The following is a 19,879-nucleotide window of genomic DNA, read 5'->3' as shown; positions in this document are numbered from 1 at the left end:
CAAGTTTTCCATGTTTTGGTAAAGAATATCAATTCCTTTGCGGCCTGCCTCTTGACTTCGACACCTTTGCAGACGAGACACATTTAGCCAAGCCCAACACATATAGCTTTTGAGAAGGCTGCAAGTTAAATAATGGTAAAAGCAATGGAGGAAGAGGCAGGCGACTTAGATTTACACCTTTCTCTGCCTTTAAAAAGTGTAATGGCAAATCCTGTAATTTCTGCCCTCTCTCTGGACCTTGGTCTCCTCATATGTAAAATGAGGAGATCTGGATCGTCTGCTCCTAGTTTCCTTCAGTCTATGATTTTAAGTTGATATTTTCTTAACTAACATCGTTTCAGTGCTTTTTATAAGGTTTTTGTCTAACCATGTTGGAATCATTATTGTTTTTTTGTTTATTTTTTTACCCAATACTCTAATTTAGCTAATGTTTATCTTTAAGTCGACTCAGTTTTTAAAAATGTAAATAAAGAAAAAATTTATAGGCTGATCACAAATGGAAACCACTTCACTTACCATAAATAGAAGGTAAGCACAAAAATAAATATAATAAAGACGACATAATATAATTAAATTGGAGCTCAATGCTATTGTCTGCCAAAGGCTCAGAGCCTATGACCTGCTCTTTTTTTTTTCCTTTTTCAAGAGAGGTGTTAAAGAGAAGTTGAAGACAGACTAGCCTTGAGCCTTTCCTCAAGAACAGAACTTTCTGTCTTTGCAGATCAGTATTAATTCTGTATCCATGAAACCAAACACAATACTTCATATGCCATCTGAAACCGTGCTTTTAAAGCTGTTCTAAACTGTATTATTTCCTCCCTCCTTCTCTCCCTTTCTTCCTTTCCTTTTTTTTTTGTTCTTTCATTTTTTTTCTTTCTTTTAACTCTCAATTCTTCAATATTTCTAATAAACCAGAAAGAGGATGATTATAAATCATACATTATTAATCTTTTTCTTCAATCTATATTTAAGCTTTTATTTTATTTTTGATATTCCTTTCAGTGTAGTATCGGTTTAACTCCCTCTAGTTTCTATTTAAATTTGCTTTTAGTCAGTCTTCTTCCATTTAAAATGCTCACTCCCTTTTAAACAGAGGAGATGATATATATCCTTGTGCTGTCAATGTCGAAGCAATTATATGCCACCAAATGGCTTGTGATTTGGCATCTTCTCCTGATAAAGGCTTGTGATAGATAGGATGTGTCAGAGGTCAGGAATTCTGCTGAGTACAACCTGAGGGGATGCTTCAAATTGCTTGAGCTTTATCCAAATCCCCTAGGACACAATCAGAAAACTGGTCCCCTTCAATTTTTGGTGCCGAGGTTCTTTTCTTCATTCTTCACAGAGATTCAGAGTGAAGACGGCTAAGGCTGCGCCACCTAATTGCAAGCTTTCCTCCTTAACATTAGGGTAGCTTTTTTCCTGCTTTGTGTAATCTGTTATAATTATTAATTGCTGGCCACAATTAGCATAGGGAGTTTTATAAGCGCTGAGACGATTTGGTAACTACCCAACGTTACTGAATAATTTAAAAAGGAGAAGGCCAAGAATTTCCATCAAATACATTTTGTTTTCTTAACGCCTGTGTAACCGTTTAGGTAAGGGAATCAGGAAATACATCAATACACCAATTATTTTCTGCATCATAGTTATTTTTTTATAATTTTATTTTCTTGGCACAGTGGATTTAATTAGCCATTAGAAGCCGAAAAGCTGAGAGGTCAGTTTCACCATTCAACAAAACAGAATGCTTTCTATCAGGCATGGGACCATGTTCCTATCTGCAAAAAAAACTAGAGATATTTCAGAAGAGATTTTCATAAAAATTTTATGAATCAATGGAAACTTTTTTTCTATACCACGTTCTGTAGAACTATGCTCTTACCACGCACCCATCCCAATTCAGAATAAGAACCCCTATTTTTTGTTTTGTTTTTTGTTTTCTCAGATTTCATCACTGTAAGCATGCTAAGATGCAAACCAGAGTGAACAGATATTATAAGATTTCATGAGGTACACTAAATATGCTAATGAAAATCAAATATGAAGCATGACTGTTTTCTGGTGAGAGACTTGAGATTGGCTAAAGGATTCTTCAGGTTTCCTCTAGCCCCGTTTGTTCCCAGTGCTGATTAATGTTTATGATTTCATTATCCTCTTTATGTTTACTTTATGTTTATGGCCCCGGCTTGCAGTCAACTGTTTCATTATGCGTTGACATCAGTCTTAATGGATGCTGGTATTCTAGCAGAGCCTCCTTCCAAGGTTAGCTGAATATCTCCAGTAAGTGTCCTTTGAGTCCACTTCTGGAACTATATTCCCAGTATACACCCAGGGCTGCAAATTATACTTTATTTCATTGTTTTAAAGTGTCTAGAGCCAACATGTCTATTTTAGATACTGAACCAAGTATTGTCTTCCCAGCACATCTGTAACTATTGATTCTGATGAGAGAGACCTAATTATATTTGTGCTTATCTTAGGACTACAGCATTGAAAGAGGCTTTAAAGATCTGCCATCCCATTTGCTGCTCGGGTCCCCAATGTATCAGCCTTCTGTGATGCAAGTAATAGGAACCAACTCTGGGCAAGCTAAACCAAAAGGGGTATTTATATTATTAATAAAGAGTGGCTCATGGAATTAAAAAAAACTGCCAAAGAACTGGGGTCTGCAGGGTCAGAAACCAACCATACTGACTCTGGGGCTCTAGGTACCAGGTGCTAATTGGCAATGTCTTTAGGAGTTATCTGGTGGTGACTTCAAGGGGATACTTGGAGGAGCATTAAATTGCCCCCAAACCCTAATTATTAGTCTGGGCAGTTGAGATTTCTTACCTTTTTTCAAAACGCTAGTAAAAGTAGTTTAAAGTTGTCCCCCAAATCTTATCCTCCACCAGATTGCCAGTCCCATCCATCCCTTCTACACAGAAATGATAAAGCAGCCACGGGAACAACCACTAGGGGGCATCAGCTTTGCGTGGTCTCCCGAGCTCCACCCTCCTACCCCTTGCAGAGAAGAGAGTTCCCAGGGAGGGAGTCCATTTGTCTCATTCTAAGTCACGTTGCAGCCACCCTGCGTCCAGGTTTATTGCACAGTCAAGGCTGCCACAATAGGTGAGAGAGAATTCCCCACCAGGGGAAAGTGGAAGCTGTTCTTCAAGGTAGGAAGGATGACTGGAAAATGTGTGTTCACTAACCTTTCTAAGACAGGGCTGTGGTATTTGTACTGATGGTAGAGTTAACATAAGGTTGCCAAAAAGGCTGCGACATACAGATTTTTAAAATCTTGAACCATTTTTAAAAGCTTTATTAAGGTATAATTTATATGTAAGAAGCTGTACATATTTAAAGTGCAGTATTTGATAAGTTTTGACATACGTATGTACCTGTGAAACAATCGTTGTATATATATGGTTATAAAATGAAAGTTTGTTCACCACCACCCAAGTCGAGAGATAGAGTAGCACTGTCATCCTGGAGACCATCCCTGGACTCCACGTGCCCCTCCTACCCCTTGTGTCCCTCTACACTTCCTTCCTCCTCCAGGAGGTGACTACTATTTTCACTTAGGCAACAGTCACTTACTCGCTTTACTTCCTGTGTTCCCACCTATACACTCATGCCTAGACCAGGTGGTTTAGTCTCCCCTGAGCTGAGAAGGAGATGTAAATGGAATGATACTGTATGACTCTTCTGCACCTTGATTATTTCCCTCAAAGTCATGTGTTTAGACTTCTAGCTGCTGGCACGTTGGAGTGAGGGAGTTGACAAATTTTGTCCTTAAAAAACAAGTATTAAGTTGGTCAGAACTTCAAAAACAACCATTATAGTGCTCTGGAAATTGACTAAAAGCATACCACAAACTGTTGTTGAATGGATATAAAGTTTAAAGTTTACAAGATGAAAAGTATTCTGGAGATTGGTTAAGTGTATTCACAGTTAATATACTGAGAATATACTTAACACTACTGAACTATATACACTTAAAAATGGTCAAGATGATAAATTTTCTGTTATATATATTTTATCGTGACTTTAGAAAATGGAAAGAAAAGCTTGCCTGGAGAGCTCAAGACTTCAACACATGTCATTATGCCCGTATAAACAAAATGTACCCTAAAAAGTTTTTTTAAAAGAGAAGTACAGATATTGAATTAGCAATTAAAAATATTCCCACAGAGAAAAGTCCAGAACCAGATAATTTTTACTGGTAAATTCTATTAAATATTTGAAGAAGAAATAACATCAATTCTTCACAAGCTTTTTCCAAAAATAGAACAGGAAAAAACACTGCTAAACTCATTTTATGAGGCCACTATTATCCTGTTACCAAAAACCAGACAAAGACCTCACAAAAAAAAGAAAACTACAGACTAATTTCCCTCGCGAACATAGATACAAAAATCCTTGACAAAATAGAAGTAAGTTGAATTTAACAACATATAAAAAGGGTTATACACTATGACCAAGTAGGATTTACTCCTGGAATGTTGGGTTGGCTTAACATGCATTTCTGTAGAGTGTATACCTAGGAGTGGAATTTCTGGATTATAAGGTAAAAATTTTTGTAGCTGATGCCAGACTGTTTTCCAAAATGGTTATGCATGTTAGCAGTTATGTGAATTCCCGTATGTATTAGGCAACATGTGAATTGTCAGACTTTTTATCATTTGCTTAATTGATAGGTATAATGGTGTCTTATTCCGGTTTTATTTTGTATTTGCCTGAATCCTAATGAAGGTGAGCACGATTTTATCTAATATATTGATTATTTGGATGCCTTTTGTGTATATCTTTGAAATCTCTTTTAGGTTTATAAATAGTGGTATTGTATAACATTTTATTGAGGGTTTGCTATGTGCCAAGCACCGTTTTAAGTACTTCATATAGATTTATTGTCACAATATCCCTATGAGGTAGGTACTCTTATTATCTGTATCAACTGCTATTTTCTTTGTCATGATGATGATAATGTGATTTTTCTCTTTTAATCGATTGTGATGAATTATATTACTTGATTTTCATTGTCTTACACCAACCTCAAAATCAAAGGCTAAGTCCTACTTGTTCATGAGATACAACCCTTTTATATTTTGAATTCAATTTGTTAATATTCTGTTTAGAATTTTTAAAAATCTGTGTTCATGGGTAAGATTAACCTATAATATTCCTTTCTCATACTGTTCCTGTTAGATTTGGGTATCTATATTATTTTTAATCTTCAGTATTCATACTTTTTCGATTCATCTCTTCTACTAGTTTGGAAGTAACACACTATAGTTCTACAATTTTTGTTACGTTATTTATAGGTTGAATTGTGTCTCCCACCAAAAGATATGTTGAAGTCCTAACCCCTGGTACCTGTGAATGTCTGACACTTTCCAAGTCTGAGGGAGTGCAGACATGTTTTCTGCTTTCTGCTGGTTCTGCCGAATCTCATGATATAATGGTGTTTCCTTCTGTTCTGCTAATCTTCGGCCGCTTGCTTTCTTTGCCCTCGTGAAGTTATTTGTAAGGATAACCCAGGCCTGGCCCAGACACTCGTGCCCCCTGGGAAGCTTGGGTTTGCTCTGTCAGGTATCTGGGTGCTACCAGTTGAGGACAACCTTACACCTTTCACAATTTGAGATTCCTTAGCCAACTCAGGCTGTGAGTACCTGGGGCCACCCGGTGAGTTCCTGATCTTCCCGAGGGCTGAGGGCAGGTCTGAGGCTAAAAGGCCCCAGTGTTGGGAAAGAGGGATAACCTCAGACTCACTCTGGCCTGACGGTGAAAACGTAGTTCTTTGAAATCCCAGCTTAACGTGAGGAAGTTTCTTAATAATTTTCACCCTGGATGGGCGTGGAGCCCTGACCTTTTCTGCCCTCCCCACCCCATAGTGCAGCCTCTGCTAGAAGCTCAAGTGAGCAATAACCAGGGACAGTCTGAGGCATAAGTGCTTTAGTGTCCAGAACTCCACTTCTCTCTCTGGTTACAGGTCTTTCTCCAGAAATTGGCCTGGGAACTCCCCGCTGTCGCTGTCATTTTAGCTCTTCAGCCCTTTTCAGGAGATTTCAAAAACATTTAAACCAGTGTGTGTGTGTGTGTGTGTGTGTGTGTGTGTGTGGTGATCTGAATGCCATGGCTGCCATGATCGGAAACTGGAAGCTTGATGATGTTGTTTTTAGTCTCTCACATCCTTAAATATGTCCCTGTTGTCATGGTACCCTCAGAACATAATAGAATTTGGGGATTTAAATGCCTGTGAAGTACCGTACACATGGCCATGGACTAGTGCAAAGAGAAAATGTGAATTTTTAGATTTCTTACCTAATTCTAGTTGTTCTAGTCTTTATTAAATCACAACTGCTTCCATGTCTCAAGGTTGTATGATTTCTACAAATCTTAATATAAGAAGCTGCGCTTATAAAGTCTTTCAACATGTTAACGTATTTCCTGGAGATAAAACAGATTTATTTGAGCAAACGATCAGGCTTGTGAATAGAAGCCTTCAAATACACACAGTTAAAGAATCAACAATTTCTCTTGTTTATTAGGAACAGAGGCTATTATTTTCTATTTTAAACATCTGCATTTTCTCACATAAACCTTTATGCAAAGTAGCGAAACAAAATATTTTCATTAAAATATGTTAAAATAACTATGCTATTAAAACTAAGACTACTGCAAAGACTAAAAGAAATTTTAACCCAAATTATAAAACGCTCCGATCCAAAGATCTACGTATACTCTTATTGTGCCGAGCTTGCCTGTTCCCAAGGTTAAAATCCTCGTGAACAAATGCAAGTGCCGGCTTTCCCACTGCCGTGGCGACACCTGTAAAGCCCAGTCTGTGTTCTGGTTCCCAGTGGATGTGCTGTGGAAGGTGCAGTTCATCGCACGAGAAAATATGTGCCTTCTCTCACTCAGACGGCACACATGTTCATGCCATTCCATTTTAGAGTATAAATACTGAGTTAATTGTTCTTCGTTCTCTAAAAAGCCAAGAGAGGTAAGAAGAATGGCTGTAAAATACATATCATGGAAAATTGATTTCCTCTCCCTGTGGTGTCCAACAGCGATGAAGTCAGAGCGGGCACCGAGTGACTGTCACACGCGCCTCACCAGGGACCAGGGGACTGGCGTTCGGCAGAAAGGCTATTTCCTCAGCTGGTGCAAGAAGCCAGACAAACTCTGCCCCTCCTGGCTCCATGGCCTCTACCTGACTCACCTCAAATGCCAGAGCCTCGAGGGTCTGAACGATGCTCGAGTACCTGATTTGAGTCTCCTGTGGATGATTCTTCCACCTCGGAAGTTTTGCACATGTACTCAGAGGAGAAAGTACATCTCTTCAGAGTCAGCGTAGCAGGGTGCTGACGGGAGCAGTGTGGCCTCAGCGGGTGGCCCAGGATTGAATGTGGACTTCACCACTTACTGCCCTTGGAACCTAGACAAACTCACTCACCTCTCTGTGCCTCAGTTTTCTCATTCGTTAGAGGAGAATAATGACAGTTTCTACTTCATAGACTTGCTGTGAGGAATAAATGAGATCATAAATGGAAAGAATTTAGTCATTGGCATATAAAAAGTGCTCAATAAACGTTGGATATTAATATTCAGACTTGAGAAGCGTTTTGCACAGATTTGGTTAACTCACCTGGGGAGAATAATATTCTTGAGAGAGAGTTTTGAATGTAGTTCAGAAATAATTAAATGCCTTTCTTGATTGAAATAGAAAGGCAATTAAGACAATGAAGCATTTTTCTCTGTGTTATCTAGGACATATTTTTCTCATTTTCCTCTTGTAATGGGAAAATTTGAAACTCACACAGAATGGTGACAAATTACTCATCCTGAGGTTAATTGTTCCCCAACAAATACATTTCAAGTAAGGAAGGTGGGAAAGATTCCAGAGGCATCAGAAGCCAACCCAAGCAGGCCTAGATTTCTGGTGTTGCCAGCTTACGATTTTGGAAAAATTCTTTAACCCGTTTGGATCTCAGGCTCCCTGACTATAAATTCGGGGTAAAAAATACTAAACTGCAGTGGTGGTGTTGGCAGGTTTACGGGTGACAGGCTGTAGAGAACTGTCCCATAGTAGCTAAGCAGCAACAACCCAAAGCTGACTTTGCAATATGTTCCAGAGACTGATTGTAAGAGGAAGCAACCTGTTCATATAAAATGAACCAATTAACCAGGCTCTATTCACCTTACCCAAGCAAACTGTCTCCCTCATGTGTATTTCTGATCATCTGGGATGGGGCACATAACAACCCAGATATATGTCTAGGAATAGGGTAGTTGGGTGGAGAGAGGGGATAGTGACAGCTTAGAATGTCATAGATGTTGCATTCATTACCTTCTCTATACACATGATTATTTACTGATGGTGTTTTATTTATTTCACTAATACGTATTGGGAAGGCTCTATGACAGAGCATGTGGGAACAGAGGGCAAAATGTACATTTCAGGGAGAAGGGAGGGAGTGAAGAGCCTGGGATTACCTGGGTCAAGCTCATCTTTAGTCACGTCCTCTCCATGACCTCCATCAATATCACAGTAGGCTAACGCCAAAACAACCCTAAAATCTCAATGACTAAACATAAGAGCAGTTTATTTCTTGCATGTATAAAGTCTGTTTTCTCATATGGCCATTTAGTGACCCAGATTCTTTCTACTTTGTGATTCTGACACAGCTCAGAGCAGAGGTCAGCAAACTATGGCTCGTGGGCCAAATTTGACCTACTGTTCTTGTAAGTTTGTTTGTTTTGTAAATAACATTTTATTAAAACACAGCCCTATTCCTTCGTTATGTATCACCTGGGCTCTGTAGGTGATCTCACACTACGTGGCAGAGTGGCATACTTGCAACAGAGACTGTGTGGCCCCTGAACCCTAAAATATTGACTCTCAGGATCTTTACAGAAAAAGTGTGCTAAGCCCTACCCTCGAGCATCGTCTCTTATCTTGGATTCTCTGATTCAGCAGAAGAGTAGAAGGTTGTGTGGGAGGTTTCTATGAACTATGTTTTCCATCAATTCCACCTACGTTTTGTCAGCCAGAACTCAGCCATATAGCCGCCATACCTAGCTGCTAGGGAAGCTGTGAAATGCAGGCCAGCAACGGCCCAGGAGGAAAACACGAAGCTGTTCTTCATACACTGGCACTGTGCCAGACTCCCATTCACTCGATCCTCTTTGTCCCCTCAAAACAGCTTAAGAATGTACAGTCCTACCTTGCAGATGAGATAACTGAGGTTCAGAGAGGTTAAGCAACTCGATTCAAGGTCTCCAAGCATCAAAATAGTGCGAGTGAGGATTTGACAGGCAGAATATCTTGCTCTGAAGCCTGTGCTATGCTGTGTGGCAAAAAAAAAATTTAATTGTGGTAAAACAAACACAACATGTGCCATTGCAGCCATTTTTAAGTGTATAGTTCCGTGACATATAAAATATATTTTGAAAGTGGGAGATTCCTAGATTTTGATATTTAAAAGCTTATTGCAATGAAAGTCCTAAGCTTTTAAATTTTGGAATTTAAAAGCTTAGGACTTTCATTGCAATGATAATCTTAAAATGAAGCATAGCGAGACTTATTTTGGCAATTAACGCTGAATACGGACACAGAATTTCCAAGCTACAATTTTAGTTCCTGTCTATTGGTGTCAACAGTGATTCTTGACTGTCATAGGCTATTTAGAAAGGGACAGAGGTGAATTTGATAGTAAAATTACTCCCTTTAAGCTTTACCTATACCATATGAATTAAGGACTGCCTTCTGGTGGTTCAAAAAGAGAAAAGTGGTAGAATTGAGACATTACCCAGGACATAATTTTATAGACATGCCACACCCCAAAGAACCTACTTTATTGAATTCAGAACCATACTGACATTTGAGTGGGAATTTAGTTTCCATAAAACAATGTCATCCAGCACATTTTATTACTTTTCATCTATAAATCTTTGGTTTTGTGGGGTTTTTCTTTTTCATTAACTTTGAAATTTGGTTTCACGGTTTAAATATTTTTATGCAAATAGTTTTATGCTTGTACAAACTGAAGAAGATAGTAAAATTAATTTAAATAAAAACATGAGGGATCCAGGAGAATATTTTCTCTTTAAAAGGTATGTGGATATAACTCAGGTTTATAGGAGTCCACCCCACAAAGATAATTCTCTTTTACAAAAGACTTACATTTGAATTGGGAAACTGTACCAGTCAGGATAGACTAAATTAAGCTGCAGTAATAAGCAGCCCCCAGATCCCAGTGGCTTAACCCACTTGCTTGCATAAATCAGTTGCATATTGGTAAAGAGCTCTGCTTATCGTGGTCATGACAGCAGTACCCAAACTGATGGATCTACCCTAAGTAATACTTCTGGTCGAGGGGAGTGATAACTCTGGGGGTTTTCTCACCTCTAGGTAAATGCTCTGGCTCAAGTAAGTCTGATGACCACACCTAACTTTGAGGAGAGGACTATGGCCTTTATGGGTGCCCAGAGGAGAGAGAAAACAGGGACGAGCTGACAGCAGTGATGTCTGCATAAAGTACCCACATTTTTCTGTGAAGCAGTGCCCTGTGGCCTGGTTTTGACACTTTCTATTTCCTGGTAGAGTTGCAGACAGTTTTCTTAATTTTATAGGAGACTGTGGCTCTTGGGTTATAGCCAAACCCTGCTGCTCACTAGCCACGTGGCGTGGGCACATCCAAACCTTGGCTCCCCCCCGCCCCCATGAAATGTGGGAGTAACCAGCGGCATGGTTTGTTGGAAAGAATCAAGGTAATAACTCATGTGAAACTTCTGTCAATTGTAAATTATTATCTAAATGGAAGTAATAGTATTATTTCCGACAATCAGTCACGCCACACTAAGGAGAAAGAACAGATAGTAATGATTTCACCCGATAGCACTTGTCACACAATCAATATTTTCTCATAAAAGTTTCCTGAAAATTCACAAGAAATTTTCTTAGGTGATCTGATAATGCAACCTGAAAAGAATAGTTCTCCGATAAAAGAACAAAATTTTCCTCTTGGTTAGAAAAATGACAAAGCATTTTACATGACCCCTGATCTATATGGCTCACTTTTCTAGCAGATTCTCTCATTTTAAAAAATGAGGTTGAAGAAAAGAAGCATTATCTATCTTGGCTAAGAAGCAGTTGTTTTAACTTGCGATCCATATGAAAAAATTAAAGCTGTTTGACAAAATAGTGCTAATGCTAGGAACACAGAGAGAGTCTTTTAACTGTAGCACTGACTCCCGAAACCGATATCACCCAAAGATCTCAGAATTCTCGCTTAGTAGAACTGGATGGCATCCTGATCTTGTCTAATACTCTTATTTTCCAGACGAAGAAGGTAAAGTCTGGAAAAGTGACATGACTTGCCTTAGCTCATGTTCCTTAAACACAAGTTGATTAACCAAATGTTTTTTCCCTTTCACCACCCTACAATGATAGAAATGAACACAATGGAGGAAGAAATGCTTCTCTGTTCTCTCATACAATTGCTAATAAAGTCTTTTCTAATCAAGCCCTATGGAACCCCCTTCATCGTGTATCTGCGAGTGAGCAAAGGCCCTACTGGAAATTCTTGTGGAGGTCCAGCAATGACTTTGAGATTCCCTTTTAGCTTTCAGTTGTTTCCCCCCATTTCAGAGCTTTCTAAATAATTTTTTTTTGACCCACAGAGAATGTATAAATTGAATAAGGAAACAAGGGACAAATTTCAGATTAGATAATTTCATTATCTGATTATTTATTTATCTTGATTATTTTATTTAATTATATGTGGAAGTCTACTGTTCACTCTAGGAGAAGAATTTTCACGTTGTCTGCCCAAAGAAAAGGAAAGATGAATTACTTTCCTATGCATATTAGTCAGGAGAGGCTCAGTTACACTGCAGTGAAAAAAAAAATCTCTGGAACTTACAGTAATGAAAGATTACTTCTCATTCATGCTGCATGTCTACTGTGGGTTGGACACTACATCACCTTTGCAAAGAGTGATAGACAGGCTGAGGGAAACTCCATCTGGGGGCGGCCAGCCTCCGTGGCATGGGGAAGGGGATTTGGTAAATTGTACACTTGCGCTTAAAGCCTCTGCCTATAAATAATACATACTGCTTTTGCTAATACCTCATTTGTCAAACCACAGGGCCACATCTAAATGCAGAAGGATCAGAATATTTCAATCTTACTATGTACCTGGAAGAAGAAAACCATAATTTTGGTGAACATCTCTCCATACTAGGAATAAAAAAGAAGAAAACAAAACAGACGCCCCTCACCCACGTGACAAAAAGCCAGTGTCTCATGCCAGCAATATGAATCAAATCTCCAATCAGGATAATAAAATATCTGTCGTTACACAATAAAATTACTTAATATATTCATTTGCGGCAGGTGAAATTTCCTGAATTTATTTCCACATCTTTATACAAGAGTATTGCATAAAATGGGAAGCAGATACAAATGAACTAAACTAAATTGGGGCTGGAATGAAGTTTCTAGAAATGCATTGTGGACCATCTAAATGGGGAGGCAATTTTATGCCTTTTGTGGATTTTGTTAGACTCATTTCTCTGAGGAGAGATTGCTTCTTTATGACTTGACTACACTAGTCAACAGTCTTTCTAAAATAATTTGATGGTTGGAAAGTTAAGCCCAATCAGACAGAAAAGTTCATTTTCACTTAAGTTGCTAATAGGAGTAATTGCTTAATGGGTCACTCTAAAAAGAGACTGTGAACCTTTAAAACAGTCTTTTTGGGAAATGTTTAAAGGTCTGGAATATGCTTAAACAACCCTCATTTGTTTCTTTTATTTGGGTATAATCATTTGCTTAGATACATATTTTTAAACTTCTAGCATATTACTAGCGACAAAATGTTTCAAGTGGGGGAAACTCAAACTAGCTCAGAATGTCCCCTAAATTAAAAAATAGAGTTTCGTACTTTCCAGAATAATAAGCACTTTTATAGTCTTTCTTTAAATCTTTCTTGGTAAAAATCTACAAAGCAAGAGGAAAGGGCAAGAGTCCAAGTCTGCTGATTTACCGTTTAATTACGCGCCGCCCCCCCCGCCTGCCCCTTAAAGTTTTATGGCAGTTCAGGGTTAACATTAACACCCCAAACATAATAAACTAAACATATTTTATTACATATTTTATGTCCAAGATGAAAATGAAGATCTAACGGTGAGATAATTTTATACAGAGGTACAGTGAATTCTATGTGAGCAGGGTAAGTCAATTTTGTGTGCTGTGCTTTAGTTTTTAAACTATCATTAATAATTGGGTCAACAGCAAATTTTTAGTGAGTATTGACTACATTATGAATATCAAGTACTTAGCTATTTTTCCTTATTTAATTCCCACAGGAAACCTACGTTCACAAATGAGGACATTGAGGATAAAGCGACTTGACCAAGATCACCTAGCTAGTTAGTAACGGAATAATCTTTTGGGATAAATCACTGTGGTAGCATTTCAGTCAAAGTATTTGATCATTGCAGTGTTTTTCCAGCCCAACTCTCCTGGAAAAGAAAGAATTTAAATTGGCAGTAGTTCGTTTATTCATAAGTAGGTATATGAGTGCCCACTATGAAAGCAAAGTGCTTAGCATAGTACATTGCATAAAATGTTCCATAGTATGTGCTCAGTGAATACTAAGTTTTATTGTATTACTTTTATTGTCGTTACTATAAGCAACAACAGTCATTGTTAGGGAGCTCCCTGCTTAGAGAAGGGAGAGACACAAACTATATTCTGTCCAGTGTGATATGAGCACTAGGGAAATCAGGGAAAGGTACGAGTGACTGCCTGGAAGGAATTTGGAGAGGTTTCACGGAAGTGGTGAACTTTGAGCGGATGACTGCAAGGGAGGGGAGCTTCTCCAGGTGGAGAAGGGTGTTGGCATTCCTGACCTGTACCGAGGCGCAGCGGCAAGGCGTGTTTGGGGAACCTGGAGGCTCCTGCGAAGTGGAACGCCGGAAGATCACGAGGTGGCGCTGTGGCTCCACGTAAAGAGAAGTTCGCACGCGGGCGGGTCACTGCACGCCCAGAGAGGCTGTGAGAGGCGGGGCGGGGCCGTCTGGTGGGTTTGGCACCACCTCCACACAGCCACCAAATAATGACAGTGATAAAGATAATAAATACAGAAGCAAATAACTCGGAAGTGGTCTCTTTTAGGACATACGGCATAAATAATCAAAAACTGTCCTGGAGGAATAATTAAGAACGCGGAACTGTCCAGCAGGGATCATTGCGAGCGCAGTCCGGTAGGTTGTGGGCGCTGCGGGAGCACCCCTCGCTTGCAGCTAACCGGCTGCTTCCCGGCGGGTCCCGAGCGCCACACGCGGAAGGAGCACGTTTCGACGCTTGCCCTGGGGCGCTCAATCTGCGTGGTGCCTGAGCCTTTTCTTTGACCGGAGCTGAGATTTTTGGGGACTTCTTTGCTGAGTTTCACATGTGAAACCACGTGTGAGCTCAGGCTCACCCACAAGTGTATAATGCTCTTGCGCACATCTACATTATTTGTGCACATGCACACACACATAAACGAGACAAGTGACACATGCACACACTATACACACGCACACGTGTACTCATGCTTGTTGCAACAATCTTCCTCAAATATACGCGTACCCGTGCACCCAAGTGCGCGCCGTCACTCATGGGCACACACGCTCGCTCGTACTGCACGGGCCCACAGATACGCAGCCACTCTTCGTTCATAGAAGCATATTTACACATTCACATCCCAAGCGTCTCGCATCTGGGTAAGCTGACAAAGACCTCCAAGCAGGGAGCGGTGCGTAAATATCCAGTGAATTGTGCCTCAAAGAAAATACATGAACGAACTTTTTGTGAACTGAATATCTCGAGCTTGTCTGCTAAACTTCATTTCTCTCATTCCTCCCTAAGCAAACAGGCCTACTCTCTAACTTCCGCTCCAAATATTTGCTGGCCTCAGTTTCTAGCACGCGGGTTTGCATTATCGAAGGGATGCTGATTTCCGAGCATCCGAGGGTCGCTTTGCCCACCCCGGAGCCTCACTCCGCTGAGGGAGCCTGGGCCCTTGCCTGATCATTTTCCAATCGTGCGGGAAGGGCGGGGGTGTATGGTCGCTCCCGGGGACAGCCTCAGATTGGGAGACCCTTTGCTGCAGTGCCCCCAACTGTATTCTCCAGGCTCAGAATAATCTTAACTTTTAGCTGTTTATGGTCACGCCAAGGCCATATGATCTTTCTCCATTAAAGCACATCCGCAGATGTCCAGATTTCTGCCCTCTGATGGGCGTCGCGCACACATTCCCGCAAAGTCTTGTGGTTAGTGTATTTCAATTAGGCGACCTTGCGTGCGCCTAGAACTGTAAGACCTCAGCTGGGAATGGGAGAAGCAGCTGACTGGAGTTTACATAGCAAATGTGGCAGAACCAAGGGCTAGAGCTGGCATGACTCTGGCGCGCCTTACCGCGGACAGCCCAGAGGGACGCGAGTCTGTATCTGACCGCGGGGATGCGCATCCAGTGCGCTCATTAGGACTTTTCAGAAGCCTTTCCTCTCTTCTCTCCCATATGCTGCTTGTCCTCAGGAGGCAGCTTGCACCCAGCCTCCTTTGTCGACCGGGAGACACCTAGGGACTTGAGAGCTGAAGGGATTTGTGAGTGTTGGGGGACAAGCACCAGGCGAATGCGGGAGATATGCACAGCCACTCGGTGAGTGGTTTGGATCTAAGGTTAAGGGCACAGGCTCTGAAGTAATTTAGGTTCCGCCGTGCCTAAATTATTAGCAGTGTGGTCATGGACAGGTTGATTCATTTCCACCACAGCGCTAGTTTCCCCACCTGTAAAATGGGGGCGATCTTACCTGCCTTCTTAGTCTGTTGTGGGAATTCAGTGAGTTTATACCCGTAAAGCCTTCAACAAATGAGACCTATTATTATCTGGGGACCGCCCAGGGGAAATCCAAGAGGGTCGTCAGGCTTGCTCGGGGAAAGGAGCGAACCCCGTGGCCCAAGCCCTGATTCTAGGCAGATTAAAAGCTTCCAAGCCCCGAACAGAATACCCACGGTGTTTGCTCGGTCTGTACCTCCTAGCCGTCTGTGGTATCTTTGTCCCACCCTCGGCCTCAGTTTCCCAGTCTGTACTATGGGGAGATGCGTGTTGCCGGGGACTGGAAGTGTGTCCATCCGACACCGCGAACAAACGGGGCCAGCAAACGGGTCTTCTGTACAGCTCTGGGGGTCGAAAACAGACATCACTGTTGGGGACATGCCCCCCCTTCCCATTGCCGCTTGCCGGAGATGGCCGAGAGCAAGGAGGGAGGACAGTCGGGTCTGCGGTCATCGGTGGCCTGCTGTCCTGCGCGCTCCCGAGAGCAGCGGGTAGAAGTCTTGCAGGGGCCGGGGCAGATTTTCACGCGAGGGACACCAGCCGCGTCGCTCCGCCACCCCGCCGGCGTCTGAGTACAGCTCAGGGGCCCCTGCGGAGCTGCGCCCCGTTCAGGTCCTCACTTTTCACAGGCTCCAGGCCGCCACCCACTCCTGTCCCTCTCCTCCTGCGAGCAGCGCCGTGGCCTCTACCCACTCACTCCCCACTACGGGCTTCCAGTCGACGCCTTCCGAGCGAGCGGCGGGCGCAGACTTCGCGCCTTTGGCCTTCTTCGCCCCGTCTTTCCTTTCGCCTTCTTCCTAGCACTGAGGGAAGAGTCTGTCCTCCAGTCACCCTCGGCGGTCTCCGGCTAGCAGCAAAGGGAAAGGATCGTTTGCCCGGATAGCTGGCCCTTCTGGGGACGCGTCTTCATAAGGGGGAAAGGACGGAGGGAATTTTCTAAGTGAGAGGTCCCAAGTCTGGCCTCCTGGGGGCAGACGAGCAGAGAAGATCCCTCTGTCTTTGGGACGTCCCCGCTAGTCCTAGTTCGACTGTATTTATCTTTTTCTCTGCTCTTTTATTATTTTTTTTGGGGGGGGGGTTCCACTGGCACCCACCTTCCCCCATATACTGATGCCCGTCGGGAAAGGGAATTGATTCCCCTGAGCCTTAAGGGGGTTGGAACAGCCAAGAGTGAGAGGGTTTCAAAAAAGTTCGAGGGAGGGTAGGGGGACATGCTCACCGGCCTGAGCTCTCTCCAGTCGGGGAGACCCGAGGGCTGGGCAGCTCTGTCTACTGTATGGAGCAACTGAGAGGGAGCGGGAAAGGGGACGCGCACCTCCATCCGGGAGGGAACTCTGAGAAGCTCAGCGGGAGACTTAAGTCCATGGGGAAATAGCAAACCTTTCCAATTGCTTTTTCCACATATAAACCCATTTTGCTGTGTATTTTCCTCACATACAGGTTCATTTCTCCTCACCTTCTTCCTCCCTAATTCTGCAAGTCTGGACCAGGCCTGGATTTCTGCATGTCTAACTCCCACCCCATATGATTAAGAAGGGATTGGGGATTAGTGTTATAAGCTCCCCTAAAGTCATGTATCACAGATATGTTATAAAGCCTGGGCAATGCCATACATACAAGTATCTCTCTTCACAGGAGACGTGACTATAATATAAAAAGGATGAAGTACATATTTTGTAGTCACCCCTTCACCCATATGCTTTGCCTTCTGGAGGTGGTGCTAACCTTACATAGGGAAGATTGAAAAGTGTCGAAGGGATTTTTTCAAAGTTTAAAATGGCAGTTGTATATTCAGTATTCACTAGATAAAATCCACAAAAAGCTACAGCTCTGTTGGCCTGAGTGTCATCCCCAGTTTTCTATCACCCTCTCTGTCTCTTTTCCACCTTCTCTTTAGCTTCTTTCTTACTTAAACATTTATTACTGACCAAGAAACCCAGGTTTTCAAGCACAAAGACACCAGAAGAAAAGCTGTAAATACACTTTGCTTCATTAAAATAAACTGCTTTCACTGTCCCAGGTGAGATATCTGCTGCCTTCACACAGCCAAAGGACATTAGCCTTATCAAAAGATTCCTGTCTTTTTTTATTTTTACTCCTTCTGTGGCCTGGAGGACCTGGAGATCGCTGCTTCTTATTTAGTTCCTGGAGATTCCTGGCTCTGGGGCAGGAATTGGGCTGCTGAAAGCTTCTTTCTCTGGGCCAATTTCTCTTTAGAATCAGGCAACTTCAGACCCCTCAACAAACACATCTTTTGCAGTGTGCTTCTATATTTTGTTTGACAGCCCCCTACCCCAATCTATCTGTTGTGGCTCTCGCTGATCCTGGTCTTCTGGGCGGCAGCTTTCTCTGGCACTTCAGGCATCTCTCGTTTCTTTGGCACCTATGTTGCCTCCCTTTGGCAATAATGTGGTCTCTCATTGTGTATGCCCCATCACTGATGTGTGAACCTCACCAGATTCAACATTGTTCACTGCAGAGTGAAATGGAGGCTCAGGCAATCAAGGAAGGGAAGGCCTGGGCCTTATGCCAGGGCTATATCGTACTCATTGACAGGATGGTGGCTCCCGCTTCCTGGTCCCCTTTCCTTGAAGGATCTTCTCAGATCAGGCAGGGGAAGGGATTGTCTCTTGGGGCCTCTTTGGGCCTTGGTGGTTAATCTTGGAGCTTTGGGAAGTTTTCAGCAGGCCCAGTTTCAATTATGCATTTAAATTCTATAGAGATGGAGAAGGTCCAGCTCTCCCTTTCTCCTCCCTACAAAGCTATAATCCTTCAGGTCTGTGCACCAACATACCCCTCCTGAGCACCTACTGCGTACCCAGAACTCTGGTAGATGCTGTGGGGATCCTGATGTATCAGACAGATCTCTTCAGGAATGACTTGGAAGAGATGGCATTAATTATGGTACCAGAGAGAAAGTGATCAGCATGTTAGTGGTCCAGATTAAATGGTATGAGAGCTGAGAGGCTTTGTGCATAGGAGATAAAGGAGTGTTTGGGGACAGTGGCCATGAACTGGCAGGCCTGGAACACAGTTTTTCATCTAGTTTAGGAATCAGGAAGTGGCACCCACTTTCCTGCTCTGCCAAGAGTACAAAGTATAACTTTTGCCTGTCTCCATTCCATTCAACATGGGCATGTGTACTTTTCCATCACTGACCCCATGAGCTTCCTAAATCAAAGGGCCAAGCAAGGCCGACAGAAAAGGGACCTAGATTTTTGGCAGAGAATTTCCCCGAAGGAGTCCTTAGCCCATTTGGCTGCAGTCAGGGAGTTCCTCTGAGGGTAATGAAACAGAAGTTCACCATGTGCTTATTAGAGGCTCCAACCTGCTAAAAAATGACGGAGCACATTATCCAGAAACATCTAGCCATTTCCTTTGCCAGCTGCAAGCATATATGCCAAAGGTCGGAGGTAGATCATTTCTCCCTTCTCTCCTTCATTCTTCCATTCCCTCTTTTCTTCCTTCCTTTCTCCTTTCTTTCCTTCCTTCCTTCCTATTTCCTCAATCTCTTTTGACATATGGCAGGGGCACGAGTTGAGGAGGGTTTGTTCAAGCTCCCCATTTTAACAAAAAGAATGAAGAAGAGAGAAACCTTACACCGAACAAACAACTAATCAGAGACGTCGTTGTTGCTTTGGTAGTTACTCTAAAGAAATACTACTTTGGCGGTTGGGGTGAGGGGTTGGGGATAGAATCTGACTGAGGCAATTTTAAAACAACCTGACACAGCTCCAGGGAGCGCATTCATTCCACCGTCAACATATCCTGCGGATTACTCGAGAGAAGTGAGCATATGAGGTCAGTGCCGCTAACGCCCGTGGCCTCGAGGCTAGCGGCCAAACAAAAAGCAGAGCCCAGGTCCCCACACCCTGGGGACCCACAGCGCCTCGCTTGCGGGGCCCAGAGCCCACCCACCCACCCGGCGTGAAGGCAGTGCCCTCCGCGAGCTCCCTGCCCCGATCTCGAGCACCCATTTTCCGCCCCACCACCCCCTCCTC

The 19,879-nt window shown here is 42.5% G+C and overlaps 1 protein-coding gene across 13 annotated transcripts in view; it reads left to right on the top strand.

The window, feature by feature from the left end:
• Window positions 1–12,394, top strand: part of RNF145 (ring finger protein 145) — a 67,469-nt gene extending 55,075 nt beyond the window's left edge. For 10 of the 13 annotated variants that reach the window (XR_005655857.1, XR_005655855.1, XR_005655854.1 and 7 more), the window contains one exon: window positions 1,949–7,605. The gene's annotated coding sequence lies outside the window, so the exon portion shown is untranslated. Of the gene's footprint in view, window positions 1–1,948; window positions 7,606–12,140 lie in introns of those variants that run through there. The other 3 variants (XM_039876714.1, XM_039876694.1, XM_039876704.1) reach the window with 3 other exon arrangements.
• Window positions 12,395–19,879: the final 7,485 nt, after the last annotated feature.

Source organism: Pteropus medius, unplaced genomic scaffold (genome assembly GCF_902729225.1).
Source record: "Pteropus medius unplaced genomic scaffold, Ma_sr-lr_union100, whole genome shotgun sequence".
In the NCBI taxonomy this organism is placed as follows: Eukaryota; Metazoa; Chordata; class Mammalia; order Chiroptera; family Pteropodidae; genus Pteropus; species Pteropus medius.
The sequence above is the reverse complement of the archived record's forward strand: the minus strand, read 5'-3'. Positions and strand labels throughout refer to the sequence as shown.